Source organism: Mesoplodon mirus (genome assembly GCF_964341445.2).
Source record: "Mesoplodon mirus genome assembly, chromosome: 3".
NCBI lineage: Eukaryota > Metazoa > Chordata > Mammalia > Artiodactyla > Ziphiidae > Mesoplodon > Mesoplodon mirus.
In genome coordinates, this window is record NC_138978.1 from 128,719,544 (window position 1) to 128,737,074 (window position 17,531).

Here is a 17,531-nt window from a genome sequence, read left to right on the forward strand (position 1 = left end):
ATCCCATGGTGTAATCGGTATTAATGGTTTGTTCAACAATTAAAGTTCTGTGTGATATGAGTTCAGACTGGAGTAATCCTGGTTAGTTTCTATCTGTTATACATTTGTCTCAGTATGAAAAGACAAGAAAAACAAGGCCTACTTTATAAAATTGCCTTCAAGCTAATTGATGGTATAATCTCCACTTAATTTTTTAAAAATTTATTTCACTGAAGTATAGTTGACTTACAATGTTGTGTTAATTTCTGCTGTACAACAAGGTGATTCAGATATATACACACACACACACACAAACATACTGTTTATTACATATATACATATGGTTTACTACAGGGTATTGAATATAGTTTCCTGTGCTGTACAGTAAGACCTTGTTGTTTATTCATCTTATATATAATAGTTTGCATCTGCTAATCCCAAACTCCCAGTCCATCCCTCCCCCGTCTTCCCCTTGGCAACCACAAGTCTGCTTTCTATATCTGTGAGTCGGTTTCTGTTTTGTAGATTCATTTGTGTCTCATTTTAGATTTCACATATAAGTCATATCATATGGTATTTGTCGTTCTCTGTCTGACTTCACTTAATATGATAATTGCTAGGTCCATCCATGTAGATGCAAATGGCATTATTTCACTCTGTTTTATGGCTGAGTAATATCCCATTGTATATATTTATCACATCTTCTTTATCCATTCATCTGTTGATGGACATTCAGGTTGCTTTCATGTCTTGGCTATTGTGAATAGTGGTGCTATGAACATAGTGGTGCATGTATCTTTTTGAATTATAGTTTTGTATGAATATGTGCCCAGGAGTGGGATTGCTGGTTCATATGGCAATTCCATTTTTATTTTATTTATATTTTTATAAATTTATTATTTATTTTTATTTTTGGCTGCATTGGGTCTTCGTTGCTGTGCGCGGGCTTTCTCTGGTTACGGCGAGTGGGGACTACTCTTCACTGCGGTGCATGGGATTCTCATTGCGGTGGCTTCTCTTGTTGGGAGCATGGGCTCTGGGCGCGTGGGCTTCAGTAGTTGTGGCATGCGGGCTCAGTAGTTGTGGCTTGCGGGCTCTAGAGTGCAGGCTCAGCAGTTGTTGCGTATGGGCTTAGTTACTCCATGGCATGTGAGATCTTCCCGGGCCAGGGCTTGAACCCGTGTCCCTTGCATTGGCAGGTGGATTCTTAACCACTGCGCCACCAGGGAAGCCCCGGCAACTCTATTTTTAGTTTTTTGAGGAACCTCCATACTGTTTTTCATAGTGGCTGCACCAATTTACATTCTGACCAACAGCATAGGAGGGTTTCCTTTTCTCCACACACCCCCCAGCGTTTATTTGTAGACTTTCTATTGATGGCTATTCTGACCACTATGAGGGGATACCTCACTGTAGTTTTGATTTGCATTGTTCTAATAATTAGCGACGTGGAGCATCTTTTCATGTGCCTATTGGCCATCTGTATGTCTTCTTTGGAGAAATGTCTATTTAGACTTCTGCCCACTTTTTGATTTTTTTTTTTTGAGTTGTATGAGCTGTTTGTATATTTTAGAAATTAGGTCCTTGTTGGTCACGTCATCTGAAAATATTTTCTCCCAAACAGTTAGCACAGGTGCTGGGACAGCTGGATACCCACACGCAGAAGAATAAAGTTGGACCCTTACCTCCCCCCATCCCATAAACAAAATCAACACAAAATGGATCAAAGGCCTAGATGTAAGAACCACAATTATAAAACTCATAGAAAAAACATGAGAGTAAATCTTCATGACCTTGGATTTGGCTATGATTTCTTAGATCTGCTACCAAAAGCACAAGCAACAAAAGATAAAATAGATGAATTGGACTTCCTCAAAGTGAAAAACCATTGTTTATAAAAGGAGCAAGGAATAAGATAATCCACCATCCAAAATGGCACAAGATGTTTGCAAACCATGTATCTGATAAAGGACTGTAGCCCACCAGCCAAGCCCCCGGTGGTCCAGTGGAGTGTCTGTGTAGCCCCTCCCATCCTAGGTGATCAGGAGATTTCAGGCCCCACAGCACCCAAGGGGTGGACACTGGTCATCCTCAGCACCCTCAAGGAGTGAGTGCCAGATTGTTTTGAGCCCATATTCCCTCCCATTACTGTCCTCAAAGGCTGAAGTTTTCAACATGCCTCCAGAAGGATACAGAGTATTTGCAAGTCTTTGAGAACCAAGAGAAGAGTCTTCACTTTTCTGAAAAGGGCATCTTATTATTTCACAAGATGAACATTTTCAATCTGGCTCCCAGGGGTGCCCTCCCACCTTCTTTATTTCTCTGAAAGTGGCCATGGTGGTTTGGCTGTCCCCAATCCCCACACCAGGTGACAAGGCCAGTGGGGCCAGATCCTGGTGGTCCTTAGCTTTGTTGGAGATTAACCCAGACTCTCAGCCTGAGATTGAAAGTGGACACCCTTGCTTCTCCCCATCACCAATTCTCATCTCCTGCCCTGTCTCTTTTCCTCTTGCTTTTCAGAATCAGATTTACCTGATGCTTACCACTCACAGTTCCCTCAGAATCCAGAGATTTCTCCTCAAAGGAAACGTTCTGGAAAAATCAGAGGGATAAATAAAGAATGCAGCTGATTCCGGCCTTGTGCTGATGCCCAAGAGGGTGATGAGAATGAGTGTTTTCATTAGAATTTTAAATCCTCCAAGTAATAGATCATTGGGGGGGCATCCTTTGTCTTCCTGCTCATTTTAATAATGTCATTCCTGAATCTTAATGGGGCAAATAATTTATATTATAAATATGCCGAGGGGGAGATCCATTTAAAAAATGTTAGAGGTAACTCCAAGGGTTTTACAACAAACAAGGACAGAGAACCATGTCCAGACACTGGCAGAGTGATTCCTACCCTGAGCCGCAGTCCCCTGGAGGGTGGAGTGGCCATGACCCTCCTCCCGCAGGTCAGCCTACTCAGGCACATCCCACGTGGGACCACTGCATCGCAGAATCTTAGAGTAGCCAATGGCAAGCAGCTGGCTAGAGATGCGGACAAGAGAAAACTGCCCAGCAGCCTGGGACAGCCCGGGGGTGAGGCCTTAGTAAGGGCCAGTGTCATGTCATTACTTAGGGCCAGCATCAGGGCCGAAGCTAAGACCATTGTCAGGGCATTAGTGAGGGGATATAATTAGGGTGTTAGTTAGGTAAAGAGTCAGGTCATTAGTTACAGACAGTGACAGGGCCTCAGGTAGAGACTTCGTCAAGGCCTTAGTTAAGAAGAGCTTCGGAGCTTCACCAATGTTAGGCAGCGTCAGGATGTTAGTTAGGGCCAGCCACCAAGCCTTAGTTAGGGATAGTGTCAGGACCTCAGAGAAAACTTGAGGGCCTTAATATAAGACAGTTTAGGCCATTAGTTAGGGACACATCAGAGACTTTCTTAGGGACATATTCAGGGCCTTAGTAATTGTCAGGATCGGGGCGTTATTTAGTGACAGTAAATTCTATGAGGGACAGCTTCAGGGCCATAGTTAGGGACAGCATCAGGGCCTCAGTGAGAGATAACTTAGGGCCTTAGTAAGAGAGAGTTCAGGCCGTTAGTTAGGGACATCGTAAGAGACTTTCTTAGGGACATATTCAGGGCCTTAGTTATGGACAGGATCAGGGCGCTAGTGTCAGATATCTCAGTCTATTAGGGTCACCGTCAGGGACTTAATTAGAAATAGTTCAGGCTGTTCCTTAGGTATGTTCTCATGGACTTAAATAATGCCAGAATCAGAGCTGTAGGTAGGGCGAGTGTCAGGGTGTTATTGTGGGATGTCAGCAGCTATTAGGGACATCATCAGGGTATTACAGACAGTGTCAGGGCCTCAGGTAGAGACAGCATCAAGGCCTTAGTTAGGAAGAGCATCAGGGCCTTAGTTAGGGACAGTGTCAGGACCTCAGAGAAAACTTGAGGGCCTTAGTAAGAGATAGTTAGGGACACCTCACTGACTTTTTTAGGGACATATTTAGGACCTTAGTAATGGACAGGATCAAGGCATTATTTAGTGACCACTTAGGCTCTGAGGGACAGCATCAGGGCCTAAGTTAGGGAGAGTGTCAGGGTCCTAGGGACAGGGTTAGGGACTTTGTAAGTTCTAGTTCAGACCATTAGCTTGGGACAGCATCAGGGGCTTCGTTAGGGAGAATGTCAAGGTTTCAGTTACAGATAATTTGTGGGCCTTATTTGGACACAGTTCAGGCTGTTACTTAGGGACATCTTCAGAGCCTCAGTTAGGGACAGCATCAGGGTGTTAGGGAAAGAGTCGGGCCATTATTATAGACAGTGTCAGTGCCTCAGGTAGAGAGCGCATCAGGGCCTTAGGGACAGCGTCAGAGACTTACTTAGGGACATATTCGGGGCCTTAGTTATAGACAGAATCAGGGCATTATTGAGAGGTGTATGAGGCTATTAGGAACAGCATCACAGTATTAGGGAAAGAGTTGGGGCATTATTATAGACAGTGTTAGTGCCTTAGGTAGAGACATCATCACAACCTTAGTTAGGAAGAGGGTCAGGGCCTTGGTTAGGGACAGGGTCAGGCCAACAGTGAGGGCATCTAAGGCTATTAGGGACATCGTCAAGGCCTTAGACTGGGTCAGCATCAGGGCTGTTGTGTTGACCAGTGTCAGGGCATTAATGAGGGACAAAATTAGGGTGTTAGTTAGGGAAAGAGTCAGGTCATTAGTTACAGGCAGTTTTAGGGCCTCAGGTAGAATCAGCATCAAGGCCTTAGGAAGAGCATCAGGGCCCCAATTAGGTTCAGCATCAGGATGTTATTTAGGGCCAGAAACAGGGCCTTAGTTAGGGACAGCATTGTCAGGACCTCAGAAATAACTTGAGGGCTTTAGTAAGAGACAGTTCAGGCCGTTAGTTAGGAACACTTCAGAGACTTTCTTAGGGACATATTCAGGGCTTTAGTAATGGACAGGATCAGGGTGTTATTTAGTGACAGCCTGGCCTATGAGGGAAAGTGTCAGGGCCCAAGTTAGGGAGAGCGTCAAGGTCTTAGCGACAGGGTTTGGGTCTTCACAAGTTATAGCTCAGGCCATTAGCTTGGGATGGCATCAGGGGCTTGGTTAGGGAAAATGTCAAGGCTTCAGTTAGAGATAACTTGAGGGACTTAATTAGACACAGTTCAGGCTGTTTCTTAGGGACATTGTCAGGGCCTTAGTTAGGAATAGTGTCAGGGTGTTAGGGACAAAGTTAGGGTGTTAGGGAAAGAGTCAGGTAATTAGTTACAGATAATGTTAGTGCCTTAGGTAGACATAGCATCAAGTCCTTAGGAAGAGAATCAGGGCCTCAGGACATTAATAGGGCCAGCCTCAGAATGTTAGGTAGGGCCATTGTCAGGTTATTAGGGGCAGATTCAGGGCCTTAGTTAGGGACAGGATCAGGGCCTCTGTTAGAGAAAACTTGAGACCCCTAGTAAGAGACAGTACAGGTGTTAGTTAGGGACATTGTCAGGGACTTAGGGATAGCATCAGGACCTTAGTTATTGACAGTATCAGGGCCTACATTAGGGACAGTATCAGCGTCTATTTAGGGACATGTCAGGGCCTTAGGGACAGTGTCAGTGTCTTTGTTAGTGCCAGTGGCATAGCGTAATTAGGGGAAAAGTTAGGTCATAAGTTAAAGACAGACTTAGGGAATTAGAGACAGTGTCATGGCCTTAGTTAGGACCAGCATCAGGACATTAGCTAGGGATAGTGTCAGGACCTTAGTTATTGACAGCATCAGGGCCTATGTTAGGGACAGCATCAGCGTCTAATTAGGACCAGCATCAGGGCCTTAGTAAGGGAAAGCACCTCAGCCATTATGAGAATAAAGTATTATGTTGTTTATAAAACACCAAGTCTCTGGTATTTCATCTTAGCAGCCAAAGAGCTGGCCAAGGATAAATATCTCTGAGCTTGAATACCTATCAAGAGAAGCCTTCAACTCTCAAAAGAAAAGAGAAAATGGGCTGGAAAGAAACCAACAGAACCAAATAATCAATAATTGTGGAACAACTAAAAATGCTATGACATATATACATAATGGGTATAGCAAGAAAAGAATAAAGATAGAAAATAGAAAATATTTTTTAAATGACTGAGAATTTCCTCAGATGAAAGCCTGACACCGAAAACACAACGTGGGAACTCAGACAAAAATATGAATAGTAAAGGAAACTACTGACCAATATCTCTCTGGAACTTAGATGAAAAAGTCCTCAAAAAAATATTAATGAATTAACGAACCCAACAATGTTTTGACAGAATTTTGTACCATGAATGAGAAGGATTTATCCCAGATATGCAAGCCCTGTTCCATATTCTAAAATCAAATAATTACAGCCATCATATTAACAACCTAAAAAGAAAACTATATTATCATATCAATAGATGCAGAAGACTTTTTTTAAAAATCCAACACTCATTCTTCATGAAAACTCTCAGTAAAATAGAAATAAATAGGAGTTTTCTCAAGTTGATATCAAAAATCTTCAAAAACTTTCACCTCACATTGTGCTTAGTGGTTAGAAACATGAGACTTTCCCACTAAATTCAGTTAAAAATCAAGGATGTCCCTTGCTCATGCAGTAAGGCAAGAAAAGAAATAAAATACAGGTTGGGTAGAAAAAAAATAAGAAAAGCAGCTCAGTTAAAAAGTGGACCAACACAATTTACAGCCACCTCACCAGAGAATACAGACACTTTGCATGTAAGTATATGGAAGAATAATCCAGATTACATGCTGTCATTAAAATGCAAATTAAAAATACAATGATATACCACTATGTAACTCTTAGACTGGCCAAAATGTGAAACAATGACAGCAACAAATGCTGTAGGAGATGTGGAGCAATAGGAACTCTCGTTCGTTGCTGGTGGAAATGAAAAATAATAGAGCTACTTTGGAAGACAGATTGACACTTTCTACAACATTGAACATACTCTTACTATACAATCCAGAAAGTGTTCTCATGGATGGATGCTGAAAGGAGTTAAAAACATTTGTCCATACAAAATCTGCATCTGGATATTTTTAGTACCTTTATTGAATGTTGCCAAAATCTGAGTGAAACCAAGGTGTCCTTCAGTAGATGAATGGAAAAATATACTCTAGTATATTCTGGGAATGGAATAATATTCAGCACTAAAAAAGTAAGCTATCAAACCATAAAAATATATGGGAAATTCTTTTTTTCTCTTTTGAAGTATAAATGATTTAAAATAATGTTAGTTTCTGTTGTATAGCATACTGATTTTTTTGCAGATTCCATTCCATTATAGGTTATTACAAGGTATTGAATAAAATTCCCTGTGCTACACAGTAAATCCTTGTTGCTTATCTATGTCATGTATAATAGTTTGTATATGTTAACTCCATACCCTAATTTGTTCCTCTTCCCCTCCCTTTCCCTTTGGTAACCATAAGTTTTCTTCTATGTCCGTGAGTGTGTTTCTCTTTTGTATATAAATTTATGTATAATTTTTTAGATTCCACCTAAAAGTGATCATATAGCATTTGTCTTCCTCTGTCTTATTTCATTAAGCATAATGTTCTCTAGGTCCATCCATGTTGCTTTAAATAGCATTATTCTATTCTTTTTTATGGCTGAGTAATATTCCATTATACAGGTACATACACCACACCTTTTTTTAAAAAGTATTTATTTCTATCTGCATTGTGTCTTCATTGCTGTGCATGGCTTTCCCTAGTCACAGCAAATGGGGGCCACTCTTTGTCACAGTGTGCGGTCTTCTCATTGCAGTGGCTTCTCTTGTTGCAGAGCAGGGGCTCTAGGCATGTGGGCCTCAGCAGTTGTGGCATGCAGGTTCAGTGGTTGTGGCTCATGGGCCCAGTTGCTCCAAGGCATGTGGGATCTTCTCAGACATGGGCTTGAACCCGTGTCCCCTGCATTGGCAGGTGGATTCTCAACCACTGCCAGCAGGGAAGTCCCTACCACATCTTCTTAAGTCAGTTGTCTGTTGATGGTAACTTGGGTTGTTTCAGTGTCTTGGCTACTGTAAATAGTGCTGCTATCAACATAGAGGTGTAAGTATCCTTTTGGATTAGTGTTTTTGTTTTTTTCAGATTTATACCAAGTAGTGGAATTGCTGGATCATATGGTAGCTTTTAGATTTTTAAGGAATCTCCAAACTCTTTTCTGTAGTGGCTGGAATTCTTAAATGCATATTACAAGGTGAAAGAAACCAGTATGAAAATGGTACAAGATATATGATTCCAAAGATATGATGTTAAAGACATATGTATAAGACAGTTAAAAGGTCAGTGGTTGCCCAGGGTGACATGGGACAATGAATAGATTAAGTCTAGAGAATTTTCAGGATAATTAAAATAATCTGTATAATACTATTGATATAATGATGGATTCTTGTCATTATGCATTTGTCCAATCCCACAGAATGTACATCACTAAGGATGAACCATAAGGTAAACTATGGTCTTTGAACAAGTATGATGTATCAATGTAGATCCATCGATGGTACAAATGTACCACTCTTTTGTGGGGTATTGAGCATGAGGGACCTATACCTGTGTGGGAGCAGGAAGCATATGGGAAATCTCCATCATGTTTTCACTTTTGCTACGAACCTAAATGGCTTTTTAAACAATCACTTAAAATTTAAATATTTACATTGGTAAGCGGAGCATGAAACACTTATTGGCATATATTAAAAGATTCCAAAACTAAAAATAGAACTACCATATGACCCAGCGATTCCATTCCTGGGTGCATAACAAAAACAACCCCAAAACACTAATTCAAAAAGACACATGCACCTCAATGTTCATAGCAGCATTTTTTACAGCTGCCAAGATATGAAAGCAAGTTAAGTGTTCATCAACAGATGAATGGATAAAGAATATGTGATATATATACACACAATGGCATCCTACTCAGCCATTAAAAAGATAAAAATTTTCCATTTTCAGAAACATGGGTGGAGTTGGAGGGCATTATGCTAAGTGAAATAAGTCAGACAAAGAAAGGAAAGTACTGTGTGATATCACATATATGTGGAATCTAAAAAGTACAACAAATCAGTAAATATAACAAAAAAGCAAACTCACAGATATATAGAACAAACTAGTGGTTACCACTGGGGAGCATGGAGGAGCAATATAAGGGTTGGGAAGTGGGAGGTACAAATATTGTCTGTGGGTGGGGATGTATTTTACAAAACAGGGAAATAGCCAATATTTTATAATAACTAAATGAAAAGTAAACTTTTAAAATTGTATAAGAATTTAATTTTTTAAAAAGAATAAAATAAAAATTTTTAATGATTCAGTATTCTCAAAGAATATTCGAAAAAGTAGATATGCTTTTCTCTAATTTTTATTTAATAAATGCACTTTAAAGATGTGAGAAAGTATAAAGTTGGGGTCGGGAGAACAAACTGTGACTCTACAATTCATAACACACACAGTAAGCAAATTATTCTGATCTGTAGATTCATTTATAATATGTTTTATTACTTAAGATCATGACTTTTTTTGTTAATCATCAGATGTGCATTCATGTCATTATTTTCAAAGGTTTCTGTCCATTCCCAACCCAAAATGTTAATCCACCCTCCATCACAGCCTTCGGTTTATTTTCAAACAAATCTGTGATGTAAACAACTTTGTGCTCTGCATCTTTTGGGGTATGGAGTCTCAGCTTACCTGAGAACAGGTGGTCATGCTCTGCTCTGGGAAGTCCTGTGGGTCAAGTGGGCCCTGAGAGGAGAGGGGGCTAGAGGATCTGAGGACTAAGGGTACCTTTCGGTAGATTTCTAAGGGTGACCACTCACATATCCCTAAACCCACCACGTGATTTCCACCAACACAGCAACATCTACCCTAGGCAACAGCAAGACCACACCCATTCCAGGAAGAGCTCAGCCCCTAGGATTCAGGCCCAGGGAACCTGCACTTCTGGAAGTTCTTACCCCAAACCTTCACACTACGCAGTGGACTCAGGTGTGCTATGCCTAATATCTCTAGCTCAGTGCTGCTAAATATGGGTATGTGGGAGTAATATCTGCTCCAACAAAAAACTTGTTAAAGATGCCATTTCATGAGCCCCATAAGGAGGATCATAACTTAAAGTGGGGCCCTGATTTCCCCCAAATTTGTATGCACTTTGAAGCTGCAGAAGAAATGTTTGCTATGTGGTTCCCATGCAGTTTCCCATTAGTACTACATGATGGGTATTTAGAAATAACTTCATCTGTGCCCTCCCCACAGAGTCTATTGATCTGGGTGGGAGCATCCATGTTGTTTTAACTCCAGGTGATTCTAAAGTGGGGCCAGGCTTAAGCCCAAGGGCTGCTGGGTAATCAGTGAGAGTTGCTTCCAGTCTTTGGTCCTTCTTCCTTTGGGGAGGCATCGGTGTCAGCTCTACATGGGACTGGAAGGGGAAGGGCAGTATAGTCCACTGACTCTGTGCTGTAGCAGAGTTTTTGGGCATCTGTGTGAGGGGAGAGTTTGTGTAGACAGGAAGGAAAAAGCTCACAGTTTGGTCTCCATTCAGGGGTCATTGTTCCTGAATCTCTCTTTTTCAAAACGTTGGCATTTCAGCGTTTCGAGGTCCTTTTGTCTTTGGCTGTAGTGGGAACAGGTGAAGGAGCTGTACTGATGGTACTGAAGGCATATTCTCAACATGCTGATGTGGTGCCTCAACATAATGTCCATGAGAAGACGACCAGAGCAGGAGGAAGATGAGGGAATGGCAGTTTCCCAGGTGAGTGTCTTGTCCTGGGTCAGAGGCTGTGTCTGCTTTTCCCCCTGAAATTTCATGGACTGCAAACCTACAAACCTTTTATTTTCGACTTCTGATGTTCCTGACTTGCAATGTTGTTTTCAACTACTTATTTTTTCCTTCTTATGATAGTCAAAGTCCACTCTTTAGAATACCTCTGCCCTGTGATCCAGAGCCTTTTCCCCATTGTCTGCATCCAGGCTCCCTACAGAGCATGGAGAGTTCTCACTATGAATAAATGACATTCAACTGTTGAAATTATTCTTTTTGTGAAAGATCAACATGGGAAGGCAGTAATATCCGAAATGCCCTATGGCATAATTTCGGATGCTGGATATTAGTGAAGAACTGAAAGTGGAATGATTAATGTACATCTGAATGCAACAGAAACGTCAGCTTATCACAGCAGGATGAAGAAAATGCTCTTTTAAGTGGGATGGCATTAGTGGCCCAGATAACTCAAGGTTCTGGGAGAAAAAGTAATTAGGAGAGATTTGTTCTGTATATTGATAAGAAAGACTATTTATTTATTTATTTATTTATTTTCTTTTTTGCGGTACGCGGGCCTCTTACTGCTGTGGCCTCTCCTGTTGCGGAGCACAGGCTCCGGATGTGCAGGCTCAGCGGCCATGGCTCACGGGCCCAGCCGCTCCACGGCATGTGGGATCCTCCCGGACTGGGGCACGAACCCGTGTACCCTGCATCAGCAGGCGGACTCCCAACCACTGCGCCATCAGGGAAGCCCAGAAAGACTATTTAAATACAGTGTAACAGTCAGGGAACATGGGAGGTATATGTGGACTGAAATTTGCATAAAACTGACATTTTTTTCATGATAGTTTCAGATTTTGCTTTTCTTATGTATTTTCACCCAGAATACCACAGTAGTGATAATGTGTCTTGTGAGCTTCAGTCATCTGATAATCATTTGTCCCATTACACCTGCTGTTCACTGGTTCAGGTGCTTTCTGCAAGATTCCTCCACTATGAAGTTCATATATTTTATCTTTAGTAAATGGTGTGATTCACTGAGAAAATGTGCATAAATCATCAAGGTAAATCTGGAAAATCCCATTTCTTCTTCTTGTTTTTTTTGCTTGTAATTTTCTTTGGAAAATGAGCATTGTCACCTTTGTTTATTAAAGATATTGGATTTTCAAGTGGAGACTGCAATTGGTGAAGCCTTGTTCTTGTAAGTTTCTGTTATACTCCATACTCATGTAACAGACATACTCTTCTTTATCACTTCTTTGTATTTTCAAAAAAGTTTACAAGAATCTCATTATTAATATATGCTCATTTGTGTTTAATTTATGAAATAAAGCTCAACTCAAATGATAATTTTTCAAAGAAATCAGAGATTAAGAACCAATAGCTCTAACTTATTTTATATCACTGTGGGTATGTCTCCCCTAGTGTATTTATAATATACAAAGTGTATCACCCACAAATAGATTTATATGATTTACCCAATTAAAATGATTCATATTAATTCTTCTTTAAAAGTTTCGTAGAATTCACCTGTGAAGCCATCTAGTCTTGATATTTTTTTGTTGGAAGGTTTTTGAGAACTGATTCAATCTCCTTAATAGTAATTTGGTCTGTTTAGATTGTTTCATTTCTTCATGATTCAGTCTTTTTATTTATTTATTTAATAAATTAATTTATTTATTTGTTTTTATTTTTGGCTGTGTTGGGTCGTCGTTGCTACACATGGGTTTTCTCTGGTTGCCGTGAGTGGGGGCTACTCTTCGTTGTGGTGCGCGGGCTTCTCATTGCAGTGGCTTCTTTTGTTGCAGAGCATGGGCTCTGGGTGCACAGGCTTCAGGAGTTGTGGCATGTGGGCTCAGTAGTTGTGGCTTGCGGGCTGTTGAGCACAGGCTCAATAGTTTGGCGCACGGGCTTAGTTGCTCCGTGGCATGTGGGATCTTCCTGGGCCAGGGCTCAAACCCATGTCCCTTGCATTGGCAGGCAGATTCTTAACTACTGTGCCACCAGGGAAGCCCGTGGTCTTTTTATTTATTTATTTTTTCTTTGGCCTATTGATTATTTAGGATCATGTTTTTTAATTTCCACATATTTGTAAAATTTCCAGAGTCTGTCCTGTTCGTTTCTGGTTTCTTACCATTATGGTTGAAAAAATACTTAGTATGATGTCAGTCTTCTTAAATTTGTGAAGACTTGTTTAGTGACCCATCACATGATCTGTCCTGGAGAATGTTCAATGTGCACTTGAGAAGAATATGTATTCTGCTGCTGTTGGATGGACTGTTCTGTTTTTGTCTGTTCAGTCCATTTAGTCTAATGTACAGCTCAGGTTCAGTACTTCCTTATTGATTTTTTTTTGGATGACCTATTCATTGTTGAAAATTGGGTATTAAAGATCCCTACACTTCTTTTTTAGTTTTGTCTATTTGTCTCTTCAAATCTGTTAGTGTTTGCTTAATATTTTAAGATCCTCCACTGTTGGGTGTATATTTATTTATGATTTTTGTCTTGATAAATTGAAAACATTATAATTATACAATGACCTTATTTTTTTTCCTTGTTGCAGCTTTAGGCTTAAAGTCTATTTTGTCTGGTATAACTCTAGCTACCACTGCTTTCTTTTGGTTTTCACTTGTATGGAGTATCTTGTACCAGAGCTTCAATTTGAGCTTATTTGTGTTTTTAACTCTGAAGCGAGTCTCTGATAGCCAGCATGTAGTTCGATATTGTACTTTTATCTGTCTAGCCACTCTATGGCTTTGGACTAAAGAATTTAATACATATATGTTTACAGTAATTATTGACAGTTAAGGACTTACCGATGCCATCTTATTGTTTTCTGGATTTTTTGTTGTTTCTTGTTCCTTCCTCTGTTGCTGCCTTTCTTTGTGAATTAATGATATTCTGTAGTGGTATGTTATGATACCCCTCTCTTTATGTTTTCTGAATCTACTGTAAGATTTTTGCTCTGTGGTCCCATGAGGCGTACAGAAAACATCTTACAGATATAACAGTCTATTTTATGTTGATAATAATATAATTCCATGACACAAACACAAAACTCTGCTTTTACTCCCCTCCATGAATTTTTGTATATGGTGTTACAACTTACCTCTTTGTATATTGTTTACACGTTAAAATTATTATAGCTGCAGTTATTTTAAAAATCACATACTTTAACCTTTATACTAAAGTTAACCGGTTAACACACCACCATATCACATTATTAAAAGTATTCTTACCTTAATATATACTTATGTTTACAAGTCTTGTGTATTCTCATATGTTTTCATGGTACTATTTAGTTTATTTTATTGTAGCTTGAGGAACTCTTTTAGAATTTTTTTAAGACAGATATAGTGATTATGAACTCTCTCAGCTTTTTTGGGAAGGTTTTCAGTCTCTTCATTTAAGAAGGACAATTATGATGGAGAAGATATTCTTTGTTGGCAGTGTTTTTTTTTCATTGGGTAATTTTTTTTTTTTTTTTTTTTTTGTGGTACGCGGGTCTCTCACTGTTGTGGCCTCTCCCATTGTGGAGCACAGGCTCAGGACGCGCAGGCTCAGCAGCCATGGCTCACGGGCCCAGCCGCTCCGCAGCATGTGGGATCTTCCTGGACTGGGGCACGAAATTGTGTCCTCTGCATCGGCAGGCAGACTCTCAACCACTGTGCCACCAGGGAAGCCCTCATTGGGTAATTTGGATGTATTATCCCACTCTCTCCTAGCCTGTGAGGTTTCTGCTGAGAAATAAACTGATAACCATATGAGGTTTTTCCTGTAAGTTATAAGTTTCTCTCCTCTTGGTGCTTTTCAGATTCTTTGCTTTTGATTGTTGACAGTTTTACTATAATGTGTTTTGGGGAATGTTTTTCTTTTCTTTTTTTTTTTTTATTTTGGTACCCTATGATCTTCATGAACTTGGATACCCAAATCTCTCTGCTGATTACAAAAGTTTTCAGCAACTATTTCTTTAAATAAGCCCTCTCTCTCTATCTTCTCCTTTTAAGACTCCATAATTCACAGAAGGTTTCTTTTTATGGTATCCTATAGATCACAAAATCCTTCACTTTTATTTTCATTGTTCTCCTCTGAGTGGATATTTTCAACTTACTGTCTTCTAACTTACAGAAAATTTATTCTGCTTGATCTGTTTGTATATTGATTATGCTTATTGCATTTCTTTTTTCTTATATTTAACATAAAATATTACTTGAATTTAATGGTGCTTTGATACATTTAAGTGTTATGCTTTGCCACTGTAGCAGTAGCTATCACCTCTATCATGTCACATAATTATTATTTCTTTATTGTTGTTAGAAAAATTAAGATCTAGTCTCTTAGCAAGTTTGATGATTATAATACAATACCATGGCCTATATTGACTATCGTGTGCATCAGATCTTTAGGAATTATTTACTATTAGTTAAATTTTGTAACCTTAAAACAACTCTCCTATTCCCCACACCCCAGCCCCTGGTGACCAACATTGTATTCTTTATTTTTATAAGTTTGGCTTCTTTTTATTTCCATATATAAAGGATATCACATGATATTTGTCTTTTTCTTTTTGACTTATATCAGCATAATTACCCAAGGTACATCAATGTTAAAAATGGTAGAATTTCCTTCTTTCTAATGGCTAAATAATATCCATTGTGTGTATGTAAATATAGGTAAGTATATAGATATAGATATCATATCTTTCTTATCCATTCATCTTTTGATAGGAACTTAGGTTGATTCCATATATTGGTTATTGTGGATAATGCTGCAAGAAATATGGGGGTGCATATTTCTTTTCAAGTTAGTGCTTTTATTTATTTTTTGATAATTACCCAGAAGTGGAATTGCTGGATTGTGTAACAGGTCTATTTTTAACTTTTCTGAGCAACCTTCATATTGTTTTCCATAGTTGCGAAATTATATCCCCACTAACAGTTTACAAGTGTTCCCTTTTGTCAACATCATCACCAACACTTTTCTCGTATTTTTGATGATAGCCATTCTAACAGGTGTGAGATAATATCTCATTGTGGTTTTTATGGGCACTGTACTGATGATTAACATGTTGAGTACATTTTTGTATACTTATTGGCCATCTATATGTCTTTTTTAGAAAAATAATCAGTTTCCTTTGTCCATTCATACATTGGATTGTTTGATTTCTTGTGGCGTTTTATTAGTGTTTTAAAAAATGTATCTTGATTACATGCCCCTTATCCAGTCTATGGTTTGCATTTTTTCCCCATTTGGTAGGTTTACTTTTCATTTTGTTGATTGTCTGTATTGTTGTACAGTAGCTGTTTTTTAAAACTTTATTTATTATTTATTCATGTATTTTATTTATTTATTTTGGCTGCATTGGGTTTTAGTTGCGGCATGCGGGCTCTTCGCGGCAGTGTTTTTTGTTTTGTTTTGTTTTGTTGTTTTCCTTCTCTCTCTCTAGTTGTGGTGCGCAGGCTCCAGGTTGCATGGGCTCTGTAGTTTGTGGCACGCAGGCTCTCTAATTGAGGTGGGCAAGCTGAGTAGTTGTGACGCACGGGATTAGTTTCCCTGCGGCATGTGGGATCTCAGTTCCTCGACCAGGGGTCAAACCTGCGTCATCTGCATTGTAAGGCAGATTCTTTACCACTGGATCACCAGGGAAGTCCCTAGAAGCTTTTAAGTTTGATTTCTTCTTGGTTGTGGATTTCTGCTTTTGTTGTTTGTGCTGTGAGCGTCATATTAAAAAAATAATCATCAGAACCAATGTGGAAGAGTTTTTTATGCTTTCTTTTAAGAGTTTTATGGTATCAGTCCTTACGTTCAAGTCTTTGATCCATCTTAATTCTTGTTACTGACCTAAGATAGGGGTTCAAATTTCTGTTTTGCTTGTGCTTATCCAGATTTTCTAAACCCATTTATTGAAAACACTATTATTTCCCTATGGTTGTTTTGGCTACCTTGTGAAAAATTAGTTAACCTTAAATGTAGGGGGTTTAATTCTGGGCTCTCTGTTCTGTTGCATTGGTCTGAGTGTCTATTTTGATGCCAGCACTTTGCTGTTTTAATTAATATAGATTGTAGTATAGTTTGAAATTAGGAACTGTGATGCCTCAGGTTTTGTTCTTCTTTCTCAGGACTGTACTGGCTATTCAGATTTTCTCTGGTTCCATAGAAAGTTTAGAATTGAATTTTTTATTTCTGTGGAGAATGTCATTGGATTTTTCAGAGAGGTTTTATGGTTTTGTTAGAATCTACAGATGGTGTTAAGGACTTTTAATCTTAGAAATTCCTCCAATCTATGAACATAGGATATCTTTCCATTTTTTAGTGACTTCAATTTATTTTATCAGTGTCTTACAGTGTTCAATGTAGAGACTTTTCAACAACTTTGTCAAATTTATTTCTAGATATTTTATTATTTTTGATGCTATTGTAAATTAGATTGTTTTCTTTATTTTTTCAGATGTTTTACTATCTGTGTATAGAAATACAACTGATGATGTATGTTGATTTTATATACTGCGATTTTACATACTTTGTTGATTAGTTACAACTTTTTGGTGAAGTTCTTGGGATTTTTTACATACAAAATCATACCATCTTCAAATAATGATAATTTTAGTTCTCCCTTTCTGATTTGGACACCTTTCTTTGTCTTGCCTAATTGCTCCAGCTAACACTGCCAGTACTATATTGAATAAGAGTGATTAAGTGGGCATCACTGTCTTGTTCTTGATCTTAGAAAAATAGCTCTTACCTTTTTACCAACGAGTATGATGTTAACTA

The 17,531-nt window shown here is 39.0% G+C and overlaps 1 protein-coding gene across 1 annotated transcript in view; it reads left to right on the forward strand.

The window, feature by feature from the left end:
• LOC309799235 (uncharacterized protein) overlaps positions 1–17,531 on the forward strand; it is a gene marked incomplete at its 3' end in the record, with an annotated part of 219,183 nt that overhangs the window by 136,925 nt on the left and 64,727 nt on the right. The window lies entirely within an intron of this gene.